This window comes from Gracilinanus agilis, chromosome 2 (assembly GCF_016433145.1).
Source record: "Gracilinanus agilis isolate LMUSP501 chromosome 2, AgileGrace, whole genome shotgun sequence".
Lineage (NCBI taxonomy): Eukaryota > Metazoa > Chordata > Mammalia > Didelphimorphia > Didelphidae > Gracilinanus > Gracilinanus agilis.
In genome coordinates, this window is record NC_058131.1 from 566,207,304 (window position 1) to 566,229,783 (window position 22,480).

The window sequence follows — 22,480 nt, forward strand, 5'->3', positions numbered from 1 at the left end:
GATCAAATGAGATGATATTTGTAAAATGCTTAGCACAATGTCTGGCACATAGTAGGCACTATATAAGAGCTAGCTATTACTGATATTATTGTCCTCTTTATCAGATTGTAAACTCTACGAGTTCTGTCATCTTTCATCTTTTCATCACTGTCACCCAACCTAACACATAAGTAGCAGCTTAACAAAAATGAATTGAAATAACAGTTATGGAGTTCAATCCACTGAGAAGTAGGATGTCTTCTCACGAGCATCAAAGGGATCTGTGTTTTCTCCTTTCCTTTTCTTTAAAAAAATATAAGTCCTGACCTTCTGTCTTGGAACTTAGTATTAATTCTAAGACCGAAGATTAATAAGGGGTTAAGTGACTTGTCCAACGTCACATAGCTTGGAAGTATCTGAGACCAGATTTGAATTCAGGTCCTCCCAATTCCAGAACTGGAATCCTGAGTCCTAATCTTGCTGTGATACATTTTGCTTCATGACATTTTGCAAGTTAAACTCTCTGGGTTTCAGTTTCTTGTCAAAGAGAAATGAATGAAACATACAATCATATAATTTGGGGATCATATAGATTCTTAGATATCACGTCGTTCAAACTTCTTTTTATTTTATGAATAAGGAAGCTGGGGCCTGGCAGGTTAAAGGAGGTCATGCACCAAGTTTATGGCCGAGCTGGAGATAGAGCCTCGGCCGGCCATTGGCCGGATTCCAAGGTCGTCGATCTTTCCACCACACTAAGACGACCCACCCTACATATTTCAAATGGTTGTTATAAAGATAAAATGAGGTGATAGACACAAAAGTGCTTTTAATACTACAAAGCCGTATTTGTGCCAACCTGCAATAATAAAGGGAGTTCCATCCTCCACAGATTCCTATAGCAATGGAATTGCAGGTCAAGTTCCTATTCCTTTATAAATATACGGTATGCTTATCTTTTCCTATCAGTTTGTATTATGGAGAGAACTCTAGATTTCGAGTCATGAGAGTTCAAATTCTGGCTTCATTATTCCTTACTGACTCTATGACTTTGAGGGACTCACTTCACCCCTGTTTTCAATCACCCAATTCTCTCGTGGCTTTAAATCCTACCATGCAGAGTAGCAAACTCCTTAATGACAAAGATCTGCATCACATCTAATCTCAGTAGCATGAGAGACTAGCCATAACCAGTCCAATTCAATTCAACAAGCATTTATTGAACCTATACCAAGAGCAAGACATTTGGAGATACAAAGACTGACATGGTGGGGTGAGGAGGGGGGCAGACCAGCCCCTGCCCCCAAGGAGATTATTTCTACAAGTGTTTGGAGTGGGATTGTGGGATGGAGTGGAGTGGAGTGGGTAAAGTATATAAAACAAATATTTATACATGACAATTTAAGGATGATGGAAAGAACCCTGATAATTGGAGTGAAGGTTTCCCCCAATGAGTTAAAAATCACGAAGGATTCTAAGAGGCATAAGGAATAGATTCCAGGCATACTGGATGGCCTGGGCAAAACCAGGAGATGGAGGACTGAATTTGGGGAATGGCAAGTATGCCCGTTGGGCTAGAATCTAAAGTGGGTGAAGTGGGGTACTAAAATAATAAGCCTGAAGAGGTTAGACTGTGAAGAACTTTAAATATCAAGCTGAAGAATTCATACTTTATCCTAGAGGCAATGTTTTGCATATGCAGTAGATTAGAGAGTTGGTCTCAGAGCCAGGAAAACCTAGGTTCAAATTTTTGATCCAAATTATACCAGCCAAATTGTGTAAGTTATTTGACAGCTCAATGTAATCTAGGCAATTCTGTTGTCTCCAAGTTGCAAAGAAAATGCTGGCTTGTAAAGGGAGAGTCCTCATCTAGGAGTTCTTGGTACCAATAAAATCTAAGGTCCCATCTCCGTTCCAGGTACTTAATAAATTCTTTAAGAAGGAATTAAGGATGTCATTTCCAGCATCTACAAGGCCATAATTCCTACCTCCAGATGGTCGTGCTTGTTGCTGGTTGATCTTTGCCATTTTCAGAGATTTCTTTGGATAATAATAATTGTGTAGGAATGCTGCTTTGGCATCATTGGTCCCAAGGGAATGTACTTTTCTTTAAAAAAAAATATTTGTTTTACATAACCATTATAGATTATTCTTATCCCATGAGAGATGTCTTATAAAAAAGTAAATTTTTTTCAAAGTAAAATATAGGAGTAAAGCTATTAATACAGTAACTTTATAGAAAATACATGCAACATTTCACATCTGTAGAACCCCCAACTCTGTTTTTTAATGAAAAAAATTTCATTTTTTTCTCCTTCCTACTCCTCACTCCATTGAAAAGAGAAAAGAAAAAGAAATTTATTGTAATAAATATGCATAGTCAAGAAAAACAAATTCCCTAAGTGGCTGTATACATACATACATACATACATATACATGCACAGTATATTTGTGTATATGTGAGAGTGTGCACTTCTATACCCTTTGTCCATCACCTGTCTGTCATGGAAAGCATGCTTCACCATCAATACTCTGGAATCATGAACAGTCATTGTATCAATCATAGTTTTTCAGCTTTCAAAGTTGTTTATTGTTATAGTGTTATTGTTATTTTATAAATTGCCCCCCAGGTTCTGTTCATTTCATTCTTCATCAGTTGATAAAAATCCTTAAAATTGCTCACTTTTATAATATGTTAGAGTATAAATTGATCTCCTGGTTCTGCTCTCTTCACTCTGTATCAGTTCATTCAAGTCTTTCTGTGATTTTGAAATCTTCTATTTCCTCATTTCTTATAGCACAATAGTATTCCATCACATTCATGAATATATTCATAAATGCATTTCCCACAAGACTGAAGTTTACCCTCTTAAGCAATGAAACTTTTTAAAAAGTTATTTTTGAGAGAAACATTTCTAAAAGATATTATTTGCTTCCCGCCTTCTTAAAACAATATCTAGCACTTCCTTGAAGACTCGGTTTCATCTTGACAGATATCAGGGATTGTACTGGGCTATAATCTAGGGAGGTTTATGAGACAATTTAGATGTGAAAGGGAATTCATTAGCTTCTCCACTAAATGACTGTAGACTACCATTCTTTTCTAGTTCTAAATCTTGTTTATAAATATTTTATTTGATAGAGACTTTTATTTTTGAATATTACTTCTTTGGCAATCATCACTCCTCTCTGCTCTGAGCAAAACTGTTTCTGGCATATCATTTTACTTTACCTTCTGATCTGTTGTATTTCAGCAGCTCTGGACAGATCAGTGAATTTAGGGTCATATAATGGTAAGAATTAAAAAAAGGACCTTAGAGATATCTAGTCCAACCTCTTCACTTCACAGATAAAGAAACTGAAGCCAAGAGATGTAAAATGATTTATCAGAAGCCACATTGGTAGTAAGTTCCAGTCATTTTTCAGTTGTGCCCAACTCCTTGTGACCCCATTTGGGGTTTTCTTGGCAAAGATACTAGAGCAGTTCACCATTTCCTTCCCTAGTTCATTTTACAGTTGAGGAAACTGAGGCAAACAGGATTAAGTAACTTGCCCATGGTCACATAGCTATTAAGTGTCTGAGACTAACTTTGAACACCTGCAGATGAGTCTTCTTGACTCCAGGACCAGCACTCTATCCACTATGCCACCCAACTACCCCAGGGAGTGAGTAGCAAGATCAAGATTTGAACACAGGACTTCCACTTCTATACTTCAGTACTTGCCTCTCAGACACAAGCTTTTTAGAACTGTGATTAAGATAAAAGTCATTAAAGAGTGTGGTACAGAGGAAAAGTATTTGAAACCCTAGAACCTGAGTTGGTTCTTGCCTCTGATACTTATAAGTTAAATAATCTTGGGCAGACATTTTCTCTCTCTGAATTCAGTTTATTAGTCTGTAAATGGAGATAATACAAATTGTACAACCTAACTCACAAGACTGTTATAAGAATTAAATGAAATTTACATAAGAAGGTACAGTATAACTGTAAGGTACTGAAGACATAGAAATTATCATTGATATTACACTAATAGCTAACATTTATATAATGCTTTAAGATTTAAAAGCATTTGACATACATTATTTCACTTAATGCTTTCAATAATCCAGTGATCTAGTTGCTTTTTATTATCCTGATTTTACAGATAAGGAAACTGAAGCTCAGAGAAATTAATGAGTTGTCCATAGACCCATACTTAATAGATATCAAAAGTGGGGTTCATACCCGACTCCCCTTGAGTCCAAATTCAATTCATTTTCCTACATTACATGGTTGTTTAGTTGTCTTTAGTCTGGTACAATTTGGGGGGGGGGGATTTTCTTTGCAAAGATACTGGAATGGTTTGCCATTTCTTTCTCCAGCTCATTTTGCAAATGAGGAACTAAGTTTGCCAAGGGTCACATACTCAAGGCTGGATTTGAACTCACAAAGAAGAGTCTTCCTGATTCCAGGTCTGGCACTCTATCCACTATGCCAGCTCATAGCTGATAAATGTCATGGGTGGAATTCATACCCATCTCCTTTTGATTTCAATTTTAATATGTATCCATAGTACTAAATATAATACCCAGCACACAGTACAACACTTATTTTTGCCTGTTAATTGATAGATTTACACTATTCCATGTGTCTGAGGGTTTCTGCTAGGCAGTGATTCCCAAAGTGGGTGCCACCGCCCCCTGGTGGGTGCTGCAGCGATCCAGGGAGATGGTAATGGCCACAGGTACATTTATCTTTCCTATTGATTGCTATTAAAATTTTTTTTTAAACCCTTAACTTCTGTGTATTGACTCATAGGTGGAAGAGTGGTAAGGGTAGGCAATGGGGGTCAAGTGACTTGCCCAAGGTCACATAAAAAAAATTTTTTTTTAATTAATTTCCGAGCCAGGAGTACAAAGAGAAAAATCAAGATAGACTTTGCTCTCAAAGAACTCACACTCTAATTGGGGGCAAAAACATATAAGAAAATTCAGTCTCAGTTCAGATTGAAAGGCCCAAATAGATTACAATACAACCTACAACATTTTATTTAACAACATCAACAACAAAAAACCGCACACATTTTGTAAATAATGGTTTGCCTTGATTTGAGAAGTAGGGATAAAGTAGAAATTGTGTTAAATGTTTATCTTTTTCCTAGAAGGCTTGATTGTTGTACTAAGATTTTACAAAAGTGTATATGTCTTCCAAGTCCAATTGGATCTCAACTATCTATTTCTTGACTTCAAACAGCCTACTGGATTTTGCTGGGTAAATAATTTTAGTGTTTTGGTGCTTGCTTTTTAATTTTCTCTATGTTGTATTTCACTTCCTCCCATTGTCTTTTATACTCCATGAAAATTTCATGGTAATTCTTATTATTGTTCCACAATAAATAATTTCTAGATTTCTACTGGAAAAAAAATTAATTTCCAGGGGGCTAAGTAATATTTTTTCTGGAAAGGGGGTGGTAGGCCAAAAAAGTTTGGGAACCACTGTGCTAGGGTCTAAAGTGCTTAGACTTTAGTTAATGTGTTTTACTGAAAGTTTCTCTGCTTTTCTCACTAAATTTTGGATTCTCCTATAGCTCTAGGACAGCTAATCTGTACATAAAAGGAATGACACTATAACTTAGGTTGAATTTAGTTCAACAATTCAATCCCACCTTTGTTCCTAACTAGTACTACATAGTAATAAGGAGGGTACAAAAGTATATGACAATCAGGGAATATACATTGTTATTGGGGGGACAGGGTAAATATGTATGAAACCATAAGAAGCCAATCCAATATACCATACTGATGATAACCAAGTATTACAAAATATTGATGGCAGACAAGAAGCGCTCATAAAACTTCGTTTGCCAGGGACGTAGGGAGGGGTCAAGGTTCCTCCATACTTCATTAAATGTTGGAGTTGCAAGTCTTCAAAGATCAATTCATTCTACCCTCTTATTTTATAAATGAGGATTGGTCCATTACAGTGACTCAGCTTGGTGACAGAGCTAGTTAGTGGCAGGTATAAGGGTAGCAAGATGGCACAGTGGATACTGGACTTGGAATCAGAAAGACTCATCTTCCTGAGTTCAAATCTGGCCTCAGTTGTGTGGCCCTAGGCAAGTCATTTAATCCTGTTTGTCTCACATCCTCATCTGTCAACCAAGCTAGAGATGAAAATGGTAAACAGCTCCAGTGTATTTGCTATTAAAGCAAGCAAACAAACAAAACAACAACCAAATGGGGTAATAAAGAGTCACATGTACCCAAAATAATTCAACAATAAAAATAAAGTCAATTGCCAAGTGCTCATTCATATAATATTTGAAGAGTATAGAGATAAAAGGGAGAGGGAAAGACCCGTGGGGCTCTGTAGTTAGGATGAATTTTGGTCCAATTCAATACCATTCTATTCAACAAGCATCTATTAAGAACCTACTATCTATAAAGCACTGTGCTGGGTATTAGGGATACATAAACTAAAAGGAAAGAGTCTTTTTTTTTTGAAGGTCTTCCCAATTCCAGTCCCATTGTTCTATTCACCTCACTGCCTAGCTGACCCAATAGCTGTTACTTTTGCAATCTGATCTAAAATTTAGGATCTTTGAGTGCAGAAATTGGTTGAGGTTAGAAGTTAGAGTTAGAGTATGGAAATAGATTGTTCAAATCAAAACAAATAAAATGTTCCATTTTAGGTTGGTTAATAAGAGAGACATGGAGTAACAAATATGGTACTTGATACAGTGAAGTCATTTAGGCCCAGAATGACATTTTTTTAAATAATATTTTTCCTCTGAGCCAATTTAATAAAAATGACAATTCTACCTGAATTAATCTATTTACTTAATACCATAGCAATTGAATTACCCAAAAATTATTTTACAGAACTAGAAAAAGTAATAACAACAAAATTCATATGGAAGAACAAAAGATCAAGAATATCAAGGGAGTCAATGAAAAAAAAATGTGAAAAAAGGTGGCCAGGAGAACCATATATCAAACTGTGTTTCATAACTATAATCATCAAAACAATCTGGGTACTAGCTAAGAAATAAAACTAAAGATCTGTAGAGTAGATTTAGTGTATGATAAACCGAAAGATCCAAGCTTTGGGGACAAGAAATCATTATTTGACAAACTTCTGGGAAAACTAGAAAAGTGTATGGCAGGGACTAGGTATAGACAAGTATTTCACCTCCTACATCAAGATAAGGTCAAATGGATACATGTTTTAGACATAAAGAGTACTATCATTAACAAGTTAGAGGAGCATAGAATAGTCTACCTGTAAAACCTATAAACAAAGGGAGAATTTATGACCAAATTAGAGAAAGAAAACATTATAGGATGTAAAATGGAGAACTTATTATACTAAGCTAAAGAGTTTTTGCACAAACAAAACCAATGCAACCAAGATTAGAAGAAAATGTGAAAAATACCAACTGCCTCCAGAGAAAGAACTGATGAAGTCTGAATGCAGTCTGAGACATACTATATTTCACTTTATTTCTTCACTTATCTTTCATTTGTTTGAGTTCTCTTTCACAAAAGGATTAATATGGAAAGATGTTTTACCTATTACACATATAAAATCTATATCAGATTGCTTGCCATCTGAGAAGGGGGAGAGGAAGGAAAGAGGGAGGGTGAGAATTTGGCTCAAACTTAAAGAAAATGAAGATTAAACAAATTGTTTTCCATGCAATTGAGTTAAAAAAACAAAATATTAGTAAATAAAATAAATAAAAATAAAAATATTTTTCTTGATTATAGGTAAAAACAATTTTTTAACATTTATTTAATTTTTTTTGAGTTCCAAATTCTCTCTCTCTCTCCTACCTACCTACTCTCTGTGCAATTACATAAACATTTTTCACATAAGTCATTTTGTGGAAGAGATCTCGAACAATAAAAAAGAAAGAATGTTAAATATAGTATATATTGGTTTTCATCAGTTCTTTCTCTGGGGCAGATGGTATTTTTCATTATGAGTCTTTGGGATTGTCTTAGATCACTATATTGCTGAGAATAGCTAGGTCATTCATAGCTATGCATCATACAATATTGCAGTTTCAGTGTACAATGTTCTTCTGGTTCTGTTCACTTCACTTTTCATCAGTTCATGTAAATCTTACCAATTTTTTTTCTGAAATCATCCTGCTCATCATTTCTTATAGCACAAATAGTCTTCCATTAAAATCATATTCCACAACTTATTCAGTCATTCCCCAAGTCATGGACATCCATTCCCTCAATTCCAATTCTTTGCTAGCACAAAAAGAGATACTATAAATATTTTTTACAAATAGGTCCTTTTCCATTTTTTAAAAATCTCTTTGGACATAGTTCCAAATTGCTCTCCGGAATGGTTGGACCAGATCACAACTCCACCAACAGTGCATTATTGACTTAATTTTCCCACATCCCCTCCAACATTCGTCATTTTTTTTTCCCTGTCATACTGGCTAGTCCAGATAGACATTATTATTGGGGGGGAAAGGAATATTTTCTTGGCTAATTTTAAGGGTTAAAGCAAAAATCAAGACAGTTAACATTTAAAGAATACATGTCAATTTTCTGGCAAGTACCAGGAGAATTAATTTGAATTGTTCTAGGAAGTGAAGAACCAATAGATTCATACAGATGTTTATAGCTATTTGGACCCCATTATATTTTTCTTATAAAATGTGAATTCCATAAGGAGAGGGGATTAAGTTTTCAATATGTAATAAGATCATGGGATTATTTTAGAAGGGGATAGATTTATTTTTTAATATGGTCAAACACACATTTATATAGACATAGACATATGCACACACATATGAATGTATTCTATAGAATATAGGCATATATTTAATTCCTTTACATTCCTTGGAGGGAAAAGGAAAGCACTTGCAATTAACATATCCTTTTATACATAAAAAAGGGGGACATAGAACTATGGATATTAAACAATATTTCATTGTTCTTGTTTAGTCATTTCAGTCATGCCCAACTCTTTGTGACTCTGTTTGGGATTTGCTTCTTTAATCTTATATAGAAAAGATTAAAAAAGCCAAAGTTTTGTTGACCCTATTATCCTTTGTATTACCTCACAGGTAAGAAGGAAATATTTCTTCCATATTGCTTCTCTAAGTTTTAAGCTTCTTTTTTTTATTGTCTATGCCAATAGTTTTTTTTAAGAATTTTAAATTATTTCCAATTCTAATTTCTCTTCTTTCTTTCCCCCTCTCACTAAAAAAGCAAGGAAAACAAGACCTTTTACAAATATGTATACTCAAGTAGATAGCTAGGTGACACAGTGGCTAGAGTGTCAGGCCTGGTGTCAGAAAGATTCTTCTGTGTGAGTTCAAATCTGGCTTCAGACACTAGCTGTGTGACCCTAGGTAAGTCATTTAATGCTATTTGCCTCCATTTTGCATCTGTAAAATTAGCTGGAGAAAGAAATAGCAAACCACTCCCATATCTTTGCCAAGAAAATTGAAATGAAATCAGAAAAAGAAAAAAACTGAAAACAGTCAAGCAAAATAAATTCTCACATTAACCATATCCAAAAGAAAAAAAATACTTCAGTCTGTATTCTGAGTCCATCACCTCTCTATCTGCAGGAGCCTCTTATTTTTCTTTCATTTTTTTTTATAACCTTGCCTTCTGTCTTAGAATCAATATTATGTATTGATTCTAAGGCAGAAAAGCAGGAAGGACTAGGCAATGGGGGTTAAGTGACTTACCCAGGATCACACAGCTAGGAAGTATCTGAGACCAGATTTGAGCCTAGTCCCTTTCTTTTCCATTTCTAAGCCTTTTCTGGATCTCAATCCACTGAGCCACCTAGCTGGACCCTTCTTATATTTCTTCTTTCTTTTTTTTTTAAATAACCCTTACCTTCCATCTTGGAGTCAATACTGTGTATTGGCTCCAAGGCAGAAGAGTGGTAAGGGGTAGGCAATGGGGGTCAAGTGACTTGCCCAGGGTCACACAGCTGGGAAGTGTCTGAGGCCAGACTTGAACCTAGGACCTCCCATATCTAGGCCTGGCTCTCAATCCACTGAGCTACCCAGCTGCCCCCTCCCTCTTATATTTCTTAACGACTAACTGGAACTCGTCTCTGTATTCCCTCCAATGATTCTGATTACAACCTATCCAAGCTCTCGAATCTCATGTAGCTGTTGTCTACATCCTTCCATAAATTTACCATAAGGAATATTGGACAGAAGGTCTTCCTCCAATTTTCTTCACATCTACAGGATACCAATAGAGTCTATTGACTATATCCCCCTTTTATTGCATAATCAGGTATTTATTTCTTAACTGACATCCTTTCTCCCTCTTCTACATAATTCCTCGGAAAACTCCAAAATAGAAATTCCCATTTAAGTATGATATGGTGTCTATTTCCTTGGGATGGTCTTATTTTCCATTCTAGACTCTTCAACAACAGTGCCCTTCTGACTCTCTCCTACCATCAATCATAGACATTTGCAAAGACTAGTTCCTTGTAAACTGAGTGTCACAACTTCTCAGAGTTTTGGAATTAGACTTTCTGTTGACAAGAAGCGTTTCTTAAAGCCTTTCCCTCTTGAGCATGGAAAAAAGACACTTGGGTATGACAGAATGCTTTAAAAACCCACAGTCATTCTTCCCACATGAAAACCCAACCTCAAAGCTACCTTTTGCATGTCTCAAAATTATAGCTGGCCAAAAGGTTAAAAACAACATTCTGGTCTTCCTGATGAGCATATAACTGAGTCATGAATTCCAGGGAGAACTAAAGCAGGATCTGATATCCTGAGTTTGAACCCATTCCAAGCCTAAAGAATAGCAAATGAGAGCTGATAGCTGTTATCAAGAGTGAAGATAATAGAATGGGGACTCTGCCCTTTTGGAATCTTGGTCTGATTTTTTTTTTTTTTTTTGGCTGCAGACAGGCACAGAAATGGAGTCCTCAATGAATTGGATAACCTTACACGTGTAATTAGATTTTCAGCCTCATGGAACCAGCCCTTCTTTCACATGTTATGTCTGGGATTGGTGGGATCTGATAACCAGGGAGTCCCAATCAGAGTCTGAAAGGACTACGACTTGATGAGTTCCAAAGGGAGCCTTTTGAGGCTAGTGCCACCAATAACAGGACTCGAAACAGTCTGACATTCCATCGGAAAACATGTCTGGACTTTTTACTTTAGTGCAACATTGAAAGAACTGAACTGCCACAGCCCATTAACAGTTTGGGGCTTCAGTCTATGACCACAGCCAATAAATGAGGCTCTCAGATACAGCTTGAGGCCAAGAGGGAGATGTCAAGGAATGTGTGTTCGTCACAAGTCTAAGAATTGATGTCTGCCAGACCTGACTTCTCCCAAAAGAAAAAGAAATAGCTTTCCAGTCAGACACTAAGAAGGGAAAGGAAGAGAGAGTTCATGAGAATAATGGTCTTTTTACATGTGTAGGCTCTTCTGCGCTTGACAAAACTCCTTTACAGCCATTATTTTCTTTAGCCTCACCATACAGCTTAAAGGTAGGTGGAGCTTTACTAATGACCCCTAATAAACACCAAAATATTTACAGCAACATTTATTTTGTGGGAGCAAAGAACTGAAAACAAAATAGATGCCCATCAACTGGGAATGGTGAAAATAAAATTATGGAACATTAACTAAATGGAATATCACCATGCAATAAAAAACAACAAATAGGAATATATAAAAGCATGGAAATATTTATACAAATTGATGCCAAGTAAAGTAAAAAGAGACAACAATATGCATAATGAATACAACAGTGGAAATGAAAAGAGCAGTAAGCCTTTCATCTTCTAATTAGAATATGGTTTGGTCCAAAGGCAGCCAAGAACTTGGGGGAGCTAACTATAATCTTAATGATTTAGTAATAATTAGTAAATAATCTCAACTTCATGCAAAGATAACAGTACCAGTTTATTATAAATGGAGCATGTACTTTGAACTAGGTTAGGAGTATTTGAGTGACATCTCAGCTATGCCATTGATCACTTGTATGACCTTCAGTAAGTCACTTTCTTGTTTTGAAAGTCAATCTCCTAATCTATAGCTTGATTAAATTTTTTAAAAATTATTAAGAAACTATTGTGTATAAGACAATCTGCAAGATGCTGAGAATACAAAGACAAAAAAAAAAGTCCTTAAGCTCAAAGAAATCTAACTTCTATTGACTGTTTTACAGTTTTTAATTTTTAAAAAAGTTTTGGAAGAACCATTCTGGAAGGCAATTTGGAATTATACCCAAAGGGCTTTAAAAGAATGCCTGCCCTTTGATCCAGCACCACCACTAATAGGTTTGTACCCCAAAAAGATAATAAAAAGGGTTGTACAAAAATATTCATAGCTGTGCTCTTTGTGGTGTCAAAAAATTAGAAAATGGGGAATTATATATTTATGATGGTGATGGGATGTGATTGTACTGTAAAGAATGATGGACTGGAGGATTTCTACATGAACTGGAAGAACCCCCATGAACTGATATAGAGTGAAATGAGCAGAGCCAAGAGAACATTGTACACAGAAACATTGTGGAATGATCCAATGTAATGGATTTTACCACTAATAGCAATGCAAAGATTCAGAACAATCCTGAGGGACTTATGAGAAAAAAAAAAAATGCTGTCTGCATCAAGAGAAAGAACTGTGGGAATAGAAAAGCAGAAGAAAAACATATCTTATCACTTGTTTATATGGTATACAATTTGGGGTTTTGTTTTTAAAAGATTGCTCTATTGCAAAAAATGAATAAGATGGAAATAGGTATCAAGTGATAATATTTCTATAACCCAGTGGAATTTCTTGTTGGCTCTGAGGGGGGGGGGGAGGGAAAAGGGGAGGGAAAGAAAATGAATCATGTAAACATGGAAAAAATATTTTTAAAAATAAAAATTTTAAAAAAAAGTTTTGGATGGACCCAAGTGGGGCAGTAGAAGAAAAATGAAGGTTGCTTTTCTCCAGGACTAAACTGGTAGGAATGAAATCACCCTTTGTCTCCTCCAATTTTTATTCAACATTTGGAGTGGGGAGAGATTGCACCATTCCTGATTCTTTAACTCCTGTATTTTAACTTCTCTCTAGCATATACAAGTCCTAAGCATTTGGATATATTCCCAGTATCCTCAGTGGGCTCCATATTCTAAAGATTGGGAATAAATTTAGAGCGAGATTGGGAGGGAGGAAGGGGAGGGGAGGGAGAGACAGAGAGAGACAGAGAGAGACAGAGAGAGACAGAGACAGAAAGAGGAGAGAAGAGAGAGAGAGAGAGAGAGAGAGAGAGAGAGAGAGAGAGAGAGAGAGAGAGAGAGAGAGAGAGATGAATTAACTAAGAGGATAAAGCATTGTGTTAAGTTGTGCTAAGTGCTAGGAATATAAATACATGCAAAATATAAGACCATCTGTGCCCTCAAAGACCTTACATTCAAATGAAAGAAGACAACCACCAGCTAGCTATCTGCTAGATCTAGTACCCACATTCATCATTATTTACTTTCACAGTTCTGGTTCAGATTGGTTTGGAACTCCAGAATATCATGATCCAAGGCCCTGTGTTAAAGCAGAATATCTGAATTCACCACAAAAACAACTCCAATGAACACTGGGGACTCAGCACTGTAAGACATCATGGTTACACCTATGCCTCCAGCCTTCTCTCATCAATCTCTTTTACATATATCATTGATTCTTGTCCCCAAGTGGAAACCAGTTTGATCCAGGAAAGAAACCTTCCCATAAGGTCAAAGGATCATAGATCTAGAGATAGGCAGGATCTCAGAAGACTTTTAGGCCAACTCCCTCGCCCAAGGTTCCATAGGCAGAAAGCATCAGAGGTTGGATTTCTATCTAGGGCCTTTAACACAAGAATCTGCACTCTTTCCACTAAATCACATACTCCTTTTTTCATTTTCTTCCTTTACTTTTCTTTTCTTTTTTTAAACCCTTACCTTCTTTCTTAGAATTGATAAAAGTATCAGTTCCAAGACAGAAGAGCAGTAAGGGCAAAGCAATGGAGGTTAAGTGACTTGCCCAGGATTACACAGCTAGAAAGTATCTAAGGTCAAATTTGAACCAAGGACCCCACAACTCCAGGCCTGGCTCCCTATCCACTGAACCAATTACTTGCCCATTCTATTGCCTTTCTACTCCAGCCTTTCAAAACACAAATAGTACCAGTAATATTGACATCTCCCATCGTCAGAGCATCTCTTACTTTGTCAAGTGAACTCTTAACTATAGTCTCACTTAACCCTCAAGCACTGTCATCTCCCTTTTCCTAGAGAGAGGACTGAGTATCAAAAGATTAAATGATTTTCCCCAGGTTCTGCCTGCCATCCTGACTCCCAATTCATAGCTCTTAGCATGAGAATATGCTCCCTCATGGGTACATCTTTAGACAGAACCTCTAGTAGTAGTATTCTTCTTATTAAAAAAAAAAAGTCCTACAATTAATCATAATAATACTAATCTATTAAAAAAAAACCAGAAATTCCAAATAAGATTTATCAACTCTACTCTTAAAACATTAAAAAAAAAAGTCATTTCCAGATGGCAATATTGTTGATGCCATAATAACTTTTGATTTAATTGGTGTGAGTCACTCCCTCTACCAATGCAAATCAGCACCTATACTATGACTTATAGACATAGTGTTTCCTGAGGCATAGACAGGTTAAGTGACTTGCCTGGGTCACAGGTAGCTTTGAAACCAATCTTAGTCCTGACTCCTAGCCCAGCACTCTACTCACCCTATGCTGTCTCTCTGTTCTGATTCACAATATCATTACTCTTGATCTGTAGTGATTAGATAGTGTTTGCTCTAAACACATTTACCTGGGATAGGACTAATTCCATATCCTTGACATCCAAATCTGTTCCATCAATCTCTTCCTCTTCTGGAAAGAGTAATCAAATGAACCCTTAACCAAGACATTTTTTTTCTTGCCACTGCCTCTCTCCCTATACATATTATCTTCGATTAGAATTTTACTTCCTTAAGAGTAAGGGTTGTCTTGCTTGCTTGCAGTGTCTGGTCCACAGTTAGCACTTGATAAATGCTTTCTTTTCTTTTCTTTTTTCTTTTTTCCTTCCTTCCTTTCTTTAAAAAAAAAACAAAAAACAAAAAAAACAACCCTTATCTTCTGTCTTGGAATCAATACTAAGTATTGATTCCAAGACAAAAAGCAATAAGGTCTAGGCAGCTGGGGTTAAGTGACTTGCCTAGGGTCACATTGCTAGGAAGTATCTGGGTCCTCCCATATTCAGGTCTGACTCTCTTTCCACTGAGCCACCTAGCTTCCCCTTAAGATGCTTTTTCATTCATTTACTCTTCCCTTGTACAGTTGAAATCCCTATGTTTTCCTGGGTGGCTGAAACGTCTTCAGACTGAATTTTAAGTTCCTCAGCAGTAGCTAGCTGTGCCTACTGACAGGGCCTCAATCTTGGCTTCCCCAAAGGTAAGGAGGTACTGTATCCCTAACTGAGTTTCTGGCTTCATGACAGTGTTTTTAGATTTCTTGATGGTGACTGGTAGTTAGTCTGGTAACCCCAATGACCTCTCAAAAGCTTGGCTCAGAGATAGCCTTTCCTGCTCTCTTTTTCACTCTAATGCTGTTTTCCTTTGCTAACTGTTTCCTCATGAGTCTTGGCAGCTGCAGGCAGCTCCGGCTGGTGAGTGGAGGCTTGTTCCTCAAGGGCCAGTTGTGATTCGTCATTGTCAGGTTCTGTTGGGGGTCAGGGAAGAAAACTTGGCTATGAGATGTTGGCAGCGAGAAAGCAAGAAGGAGCATCACTTGTGCCCAAGCTGGGGAAGCCCATCCTCATTTTCCATGGAGACTTTTTGTCTTTGCCTTGGGCCCTCAGCTGATTGTCTTGTAGGGGCAGGTTGGATAGAGATCCCAGGCATGCCTGACAACTTTCAATAAATAGTCAGGATTGCATCTTAGCCTGGAGCGCACTTCCTAGTATCTCGGTTGTGGTTGTTCCCAGTAAAGAATTTATAAATCTTTTATCCATGCTCCAGGCATCTGGATAACTTGTCCCTTAGTCAATCCCAACCCCGCCCATCCCATTCTGAGGCTGAATAGTGAACTGGAAGATGACCACAGCTTAAATATTGAAGAAGCCTCCTCAATAATTTCCTTGGGAAATGGTCATGTTAATCACCTGTCCTTCAAATTAGTAATCAGTCAGCCAACATGCACTCATTAAGTACCTACTATATGCCAGGCGCTTGGGATACAAAAACTGAAATTAGTCCTTTCCTCCAGGAGAAACATATATAAGGTAGGCTACCCCTCTCTCATCTCTCTCCCTCTCTTTAAACTTCTTCCTCACTTGACTGCTCTCAGCAATGCAGTGATCTGGGGACAATCCTGAAAGACACGACAGGGAATGCTCTCCACCTTCAGAGAAAGAACTGTTGGAGTCATCCTTCACATCAGTGTATTTATGGTTTTATTGGGGGGTTTTGGTTATGTTTGAGTGTGCTCTTACAACGATGACCAATATGGAAGTATGTTTTACATGACAACAAAAATAAACACTTAAAAAATAGTAATAATAAAATAAAATAATCTTCTTTCTATTCCTTCCCCTCTCCATTCTTGAATTCTTCTCTAGGCTAACCCTTTTCTCTTCTTCCCTAATACCTTTCTTCATAAGATCATAATTTTAGTGCACAAAGAAGTCATAGAAGATAAACACTTTAACTGATGCAAGAGCAAAATAATGAGACAACTGAGGCATGAAGGGAGTTAATTGTCTAAAGTCACACAAAATGGCAATGCGAAGATTTGAGCCTAGGTCCTCTCCCCACCAAATGCCACTACATTGTGCTATGCTGGTCCTTCTTCCCCTTCTCCTCCACCAGGAAAACAAGTCCCAGAAGAAGTATAGACTTAGAAGCCCTCTAAATGGAAGAGGTTGCTGATGAATATTTTCTTTTCTTTTGAAACCCTTACCTTTTGTCTTAGAATAAAAACTAGGTCTCTGTTCTAAGACAGAAGAGCAGTAAGGGCCAAGCAATTGGGATGATGTGACTTGCCCAGGGTCACATAGCTAGGAAATGTCTGAGGCCAGATTTGAACCCTGCTCCTCCCATCTCCAGGCTTGGCTCTCAATCCACTGACCATCTAGCTGCCCCCTGAGAAATATTTTCAATCCTTTTTCACTGACCCAGAGACAGCTTTGCTCCAGGTCCCTCCCAGACTAGTCATTGTCACTCTAGTGTTCCTTTAACTTCTCTGCATCCGGATTCATCTGCTCCCCTTGTCCCCTGCTTTCCCTTCCCTGTGAGAGCTTTCATCTTTGCTGGGTTGAGTCTATGAATGTGTGACATCCCTGACTCTTTTGTGAAATGCAAATTAATTAGATTCTAATTACTCTCTGTGTGCTGTTTCTGTTTCACTCTCTTGTTAGGTTGGCCTAACATCTTTGTTGTCAGCTGGGTACTCAGCCCATTAAGAGAGATTCGAGTTCAGCTGGAGACAGGCAGCTTCAAAGACAAGTGTTCTTACCTTCCAACTGGGATTTTGTCATGAGCTGCTGTATCAGCACAATCAAATCTAGTCACAGTGATACCTAGGCACAGTTTATTTCTTCCGCTTCCCCAATTCAATTCAACAAATAATTATTAGTACCCATTACTGCAAGGCTCTGTGCTGGGGCCTGGGGATATAAAGTCAACATATAAAACTGTCCTTGCTTAAGAGATATGGCACAAATGTGGCTAATTAAGTACAAAGTCATTGCAAGGGGGCAGCTAGGTGACTCGGTGGATTAAGAGCCAAGCCTGGAGATGGGAAGTCCTGGATTCAAATCTGGTTTCAGACACATTCTAGCTGTGACCCTGGACAAGTCACTAAACTTCAATTGCCTAGTCATTACTACTCTTCTGCCTTGGAACCATACTTAGTATTGATTCTAAGACAGAAGATAAGGGTTTATAAAAAAAAAAAAAACAACAAGCAAACAAAAAGCACAAAATAATTGCAGGGGTATGTATAATAGTAACAACTTGGAGGTGGTCATCCAGGAAAGGCTCATGGAAGAAACTGTATATGGACTGAGCAAGGGATTACAAGAGACAGAGGGGAAAAGAAAGACTATTTAAGGAATGGGGCATAGAACTTGGAGATGGCTCCAGGAGCAGGGAGGGAAGAGAGAGGGAGGCAACATGAATCATGTCACTTTGGAAAACTTATGTGTAAATGTTATTGGAATAAAATAAAGAATGAAGCTAAAAAGATAATTAAAAATAAATTAAAATAAATTGGAAAGTGGAGATGAAATATCCATAATAATGTGTCAGTCAATGCTAGACCTGTGGAGGATACAGATGAAGATGTCTTCTCTGTAATCAAAAGATTTAAAGTCTGGTTGGAGGGGAAAATCATATATAAATAAAGTTAGAACTAGAGCAAGAAATACAGAGATTTTTCCCAGGACACTGACAGGTGTTATTATTATTTCCACTTTAAAGATGAGAAAACAGAGGCTGAAAATGTAAGTGACTTGGCTAAGATCATACGCTTAGTAGCAAGTGGCAGAAAAGGATAAAGAAAAGAGGAAAAGAGGGGAAAGGAGTTCTTTCTCTGTAAGATGGAGACAATAAAATGTGCTATCTCGCAGAATAGTTATAAAGAAAGTACATTGTTAGTATCAACTATACAAATATGAGTTACTCTTGTCAATGGACACAGAATGGCTACTTAAACTCATCAATGTGTTCTCTGCCTCTGAGCCTCTTCTCAACTCAAACTTGCCCAAGATGATTTGGAAATAGCTTTGGAACTTTTCCACTACTAGGATCTATTTGAATATCTTTCCAAGTCAGGGAAATCTTCCAGATGTTCCATAAAGTTGTGTGTTTTCTACACTTGCCACCAACTTCAAGACTGAGAAGTTAGTCTTAAACTCACAGCCCTGTCTACTGAACCAAACAGAATAAATACTAAGGACTCAGCCAAAATAGGGAAAGGGTTGGTTCAGACTGGAGTGAGTAGTGCCCATTTCATTTGTAGATTTAAAGACTCAGAATTTTCAAGTTTGGGGTGACCGCAGAGCTGTTCATCAAACTGATTCGTGATCTCTCACTCCTTGAACCTCCTGTAATCTTTACCTCTCTTCTGTACTTATCACATATCATAGTTACTCACATATGTATCTTATCTCTTCCATTTAATTATAAGGTCCTTAAGGATAGGGACTGTGTGGACTCATCTTTGTATATCTGCACATCTCCCATAGTGCCTTGCAAATCATAAGCACATATATATGCAATTTGACTCATTGCCCTGGAAAAGATGATGAAACATACTTCTATCCTCTTAGTAAAGAGTAAAGGACTATCATTGCAAAACATTGTGTGCCCTATCAGATACAGTCATTTTGAGGGGATTTGTTTTCCTTATAAGACACTGTTCATAAACACATGTATAACCCAGTGGAATTGCTTATCAGCTCGGGAAAGGGGGGAAGGAGAGAACATGAATCATGTAACCATAAAAAAATATTTTCTAAAAATTAATTAATTAATAGTTTTGTTTTGTTTTTAAAGACATAGTTCAGCAGTAGAGGGTTTGGTGGAAAATGTCATTCATTAATGATGGCATAAAAACAGACTATGGCATTGAAACTTTAAAAAAAGAACATGTGTGCATATATATGCGTGTATGCATTTGTGTGTATAATTGTCTAATTGAACTTTCTGAAACCTATCCAGGACCCTAATTTGACCAACAAGGAAAATGAGAACAAGATACGTAAATGAATTTGCCCAATGCTCTTTCCATTACACCACCAATTCAATTTAATTTCATCCAAACATTGTACCCATCTTCATTGAGTTTACAATGTTATAGGGAGTCAAGACTCATGGTGGAGTGGTGAAATAGTAAAGAATTGTGATTTATTACCAATGGGAGTGATTCATTGAGGTCACTGAGGGTAAGGTGCTGCCACAAAGGGGAGAGATCATGAGTAAACTAGCACTCCTGCAGGCTTCTTGGAAGAGGTGGGATTTGAGCTGAACTTCAAAGGATAGGGGAGTGGAAAAGAGAAGTCATTCCAGGTAAGGGAGAGGGAATGAACACAGGAGCATAAAAAGCATGATGTGCTCCAAAAACAGTGAAAAGATTGGTCTGGCTGGAGTAGAGGATAAATATTGAGTCATCCAATGTAGAAGTCATATGAATTCCTCTACAATGATCTGTCCTCTGTTCTATTGTTCTCTGAAATACACCAATTATCCTACTATGGTTTCTTACATCTGGAAAAGCAGCTAGATGGCTAAGTCTGAGTCTGGAGTCAGGAAGAGCTGTGTTCATATCTGTCCTAAGACACATCCTTGTGTAATCCTAGGAAAGTCTGGAAGAGCTGTATTCAAATATGTCCTAAGACACTTCCTTGTGTAATCCTAGGAAAGTTACTTAACTCTGTTGGCCTCAGTTTCCCTGTATGTAAGATGAGCCAGAGAAGGAAATAAAAAAATATTCCACTTTCTTAGCCAAGAAAACTCCAAATGGGGTCACAAAAAAATTAGACATGACTGAAAAAGCTGAATAACAACAATAATAACTGGAAGAGAACATAGTAAGAGGAAGCCATAGGGGTTACCATAGAGCAATCAGGTCTGGAGTTGGGAAGAACTGGGTTCAAACCTAGACTCAGACTAGTTATGTATAAAGCTGGGCAACTCAGTTAACTCTGATTGCCTCACCCTTACTGATCTTCTATCTTAGAACTGATTCTTAAGGCAGAAGATAGGGGTTTAAAAGAAAAAAAAATGTTGAAAACTTGTAACCAGAAGGCCTGGGTTTGAATCCCAGCTCTGCCTGTGTGATCAAACAAATCCCTTAATCTCTCTGAAACTCAATTTCCTCATCTGTAAAATGAGGAGTAGAGCTAGGAGATCCCTATGGTCTCTTCCAGGCCAAAATCCAATAATCCTAAAGCCCAAAATAAAACTAAAGAACAAAGAAATTAATTTTTCCCTTCCTCAGGAAGTGAAGGGACTTGCCCAAGGTCACACAGTATCAGTGGCAGAAACAAGGTTTAGAATAATCACATCATGGGATTGAACCCAGGTGTCCTGACTCAAAGACCAATTTTCTTTCTAGTACCATATTAAAGTAGTATTTCCCAACCAAATACTGAGGCACAATACTCTCCCAGGACATCTCTGGGGTGTTGAACAAAGCATAGCATTGCCCACAACTATGACTTTTACACTGCCCCCACAGGCAGTGCTGCCCAAAAGCTCCACTTTCTCCCTAGAACTCTATCCTTCCCTAAATATCTGAAGTCTAAACCAACTAACCCCCCCACCCCTCTCTCTCTTGATGATAGTGTCCCTGGATGGTAGCAACTGTGAGTACATGGCTACATCTTAGGACAAGGGAAGTAAGAAGGTATCGAAAATCAGAATCAAGTCAGGAATTGTTATCAAGTAATCCCAAAGTCAGGACATATTATAAGTCTGAGCCAGTGAACACACACTAGGGAGAAACAAGATCATTGTCAAGCCTTGGGCAGTTAAGAGGTCTAGAAGTCAAGCAGACTATAGGGAAGTGGGAAGTCCCTTGAATCATAGAATTTAGATCTAGAAAAAAATTATGGTTGTTTGGTCATTTCAGAAGATTAGAGGAAAAGAAGGCGTTCTTAGCAGACAATTTTCTCAGCAAAATTAGAGGTGGATTGTTCTACTGAAAGAGAGAGAGAAGGATAGTGTAAAAGGCTTGAGGAGAAAGAAGAGGTTTGGAATAGCCACCAAGGAGAATGGAAGAATAAGAGATTTGTTATGGAGAAGGGAAGGTTCAGTGGAGATTTAGAAAACATAAACGTATAGTGGACCTGTGACTTCCTCAAGTAACATTTAAGCAGGAGTGGGGAAAATATATAGAAATCCAGGGTCATCCTCAGTCAATGCACAAGCAGTCACTGGACAAGGAACTCAAGGGTAGAGGACTGGTTAACAAGAAGGTCAAGAAGATAGATAAGTGGTTCAGTGGATTGAGAGCTATAATAATTAAAAATGGGGGCCAAAATATAATAGTTAAAAGTTTAATTTGACAAATATAAAAAAAATTTTTTTAAAGAATTATTGGGTCACTGTTTATAAAAATTAAAATTAAACTATGAGTCAGTAGACCCACTAGTCATGTGGGTGCTCTCCACATGACTCCTTTAGCCACCTTCCTTTCACTACACACCCTAGAGAATAGAGAGCCCCACTTCCTGGAACCCCCTCTTTTATTCTTTCCCTTTTTCCCCAGATCAATTTCCCCATTATTTCTGGGACAAGTGCCTAGTTTACTATCCCACGACCCATGCTGGAGTGCAGGGACATAGGTCAGACCCAAATGTGTGACCCTGGGAGGGGGTTCCCTTCACACAACAGAAGGTAAGGATTTAAGAAAGAAAGAAAGAAAGAAAGAAAGAAAGAAAGAAAGAAAGAAAGAAAGAAAGAAAAGGAGGAGGAGGAGGAGGAGGAGGAGGAGGAGGAGGAGGA

General features: G+C 37.6%; 1 pseudogene; it reads right to left on the bottom strand.

Moving 5' to 3' along the window:
- Positions 1-638: 638 nt before the first annotated feature.
- The window catches only part of LOC123234170, a 50,938-nt pseudogene continuing 29,096 nt past the window's right edge, over positions 639-22,480 (bottom strand).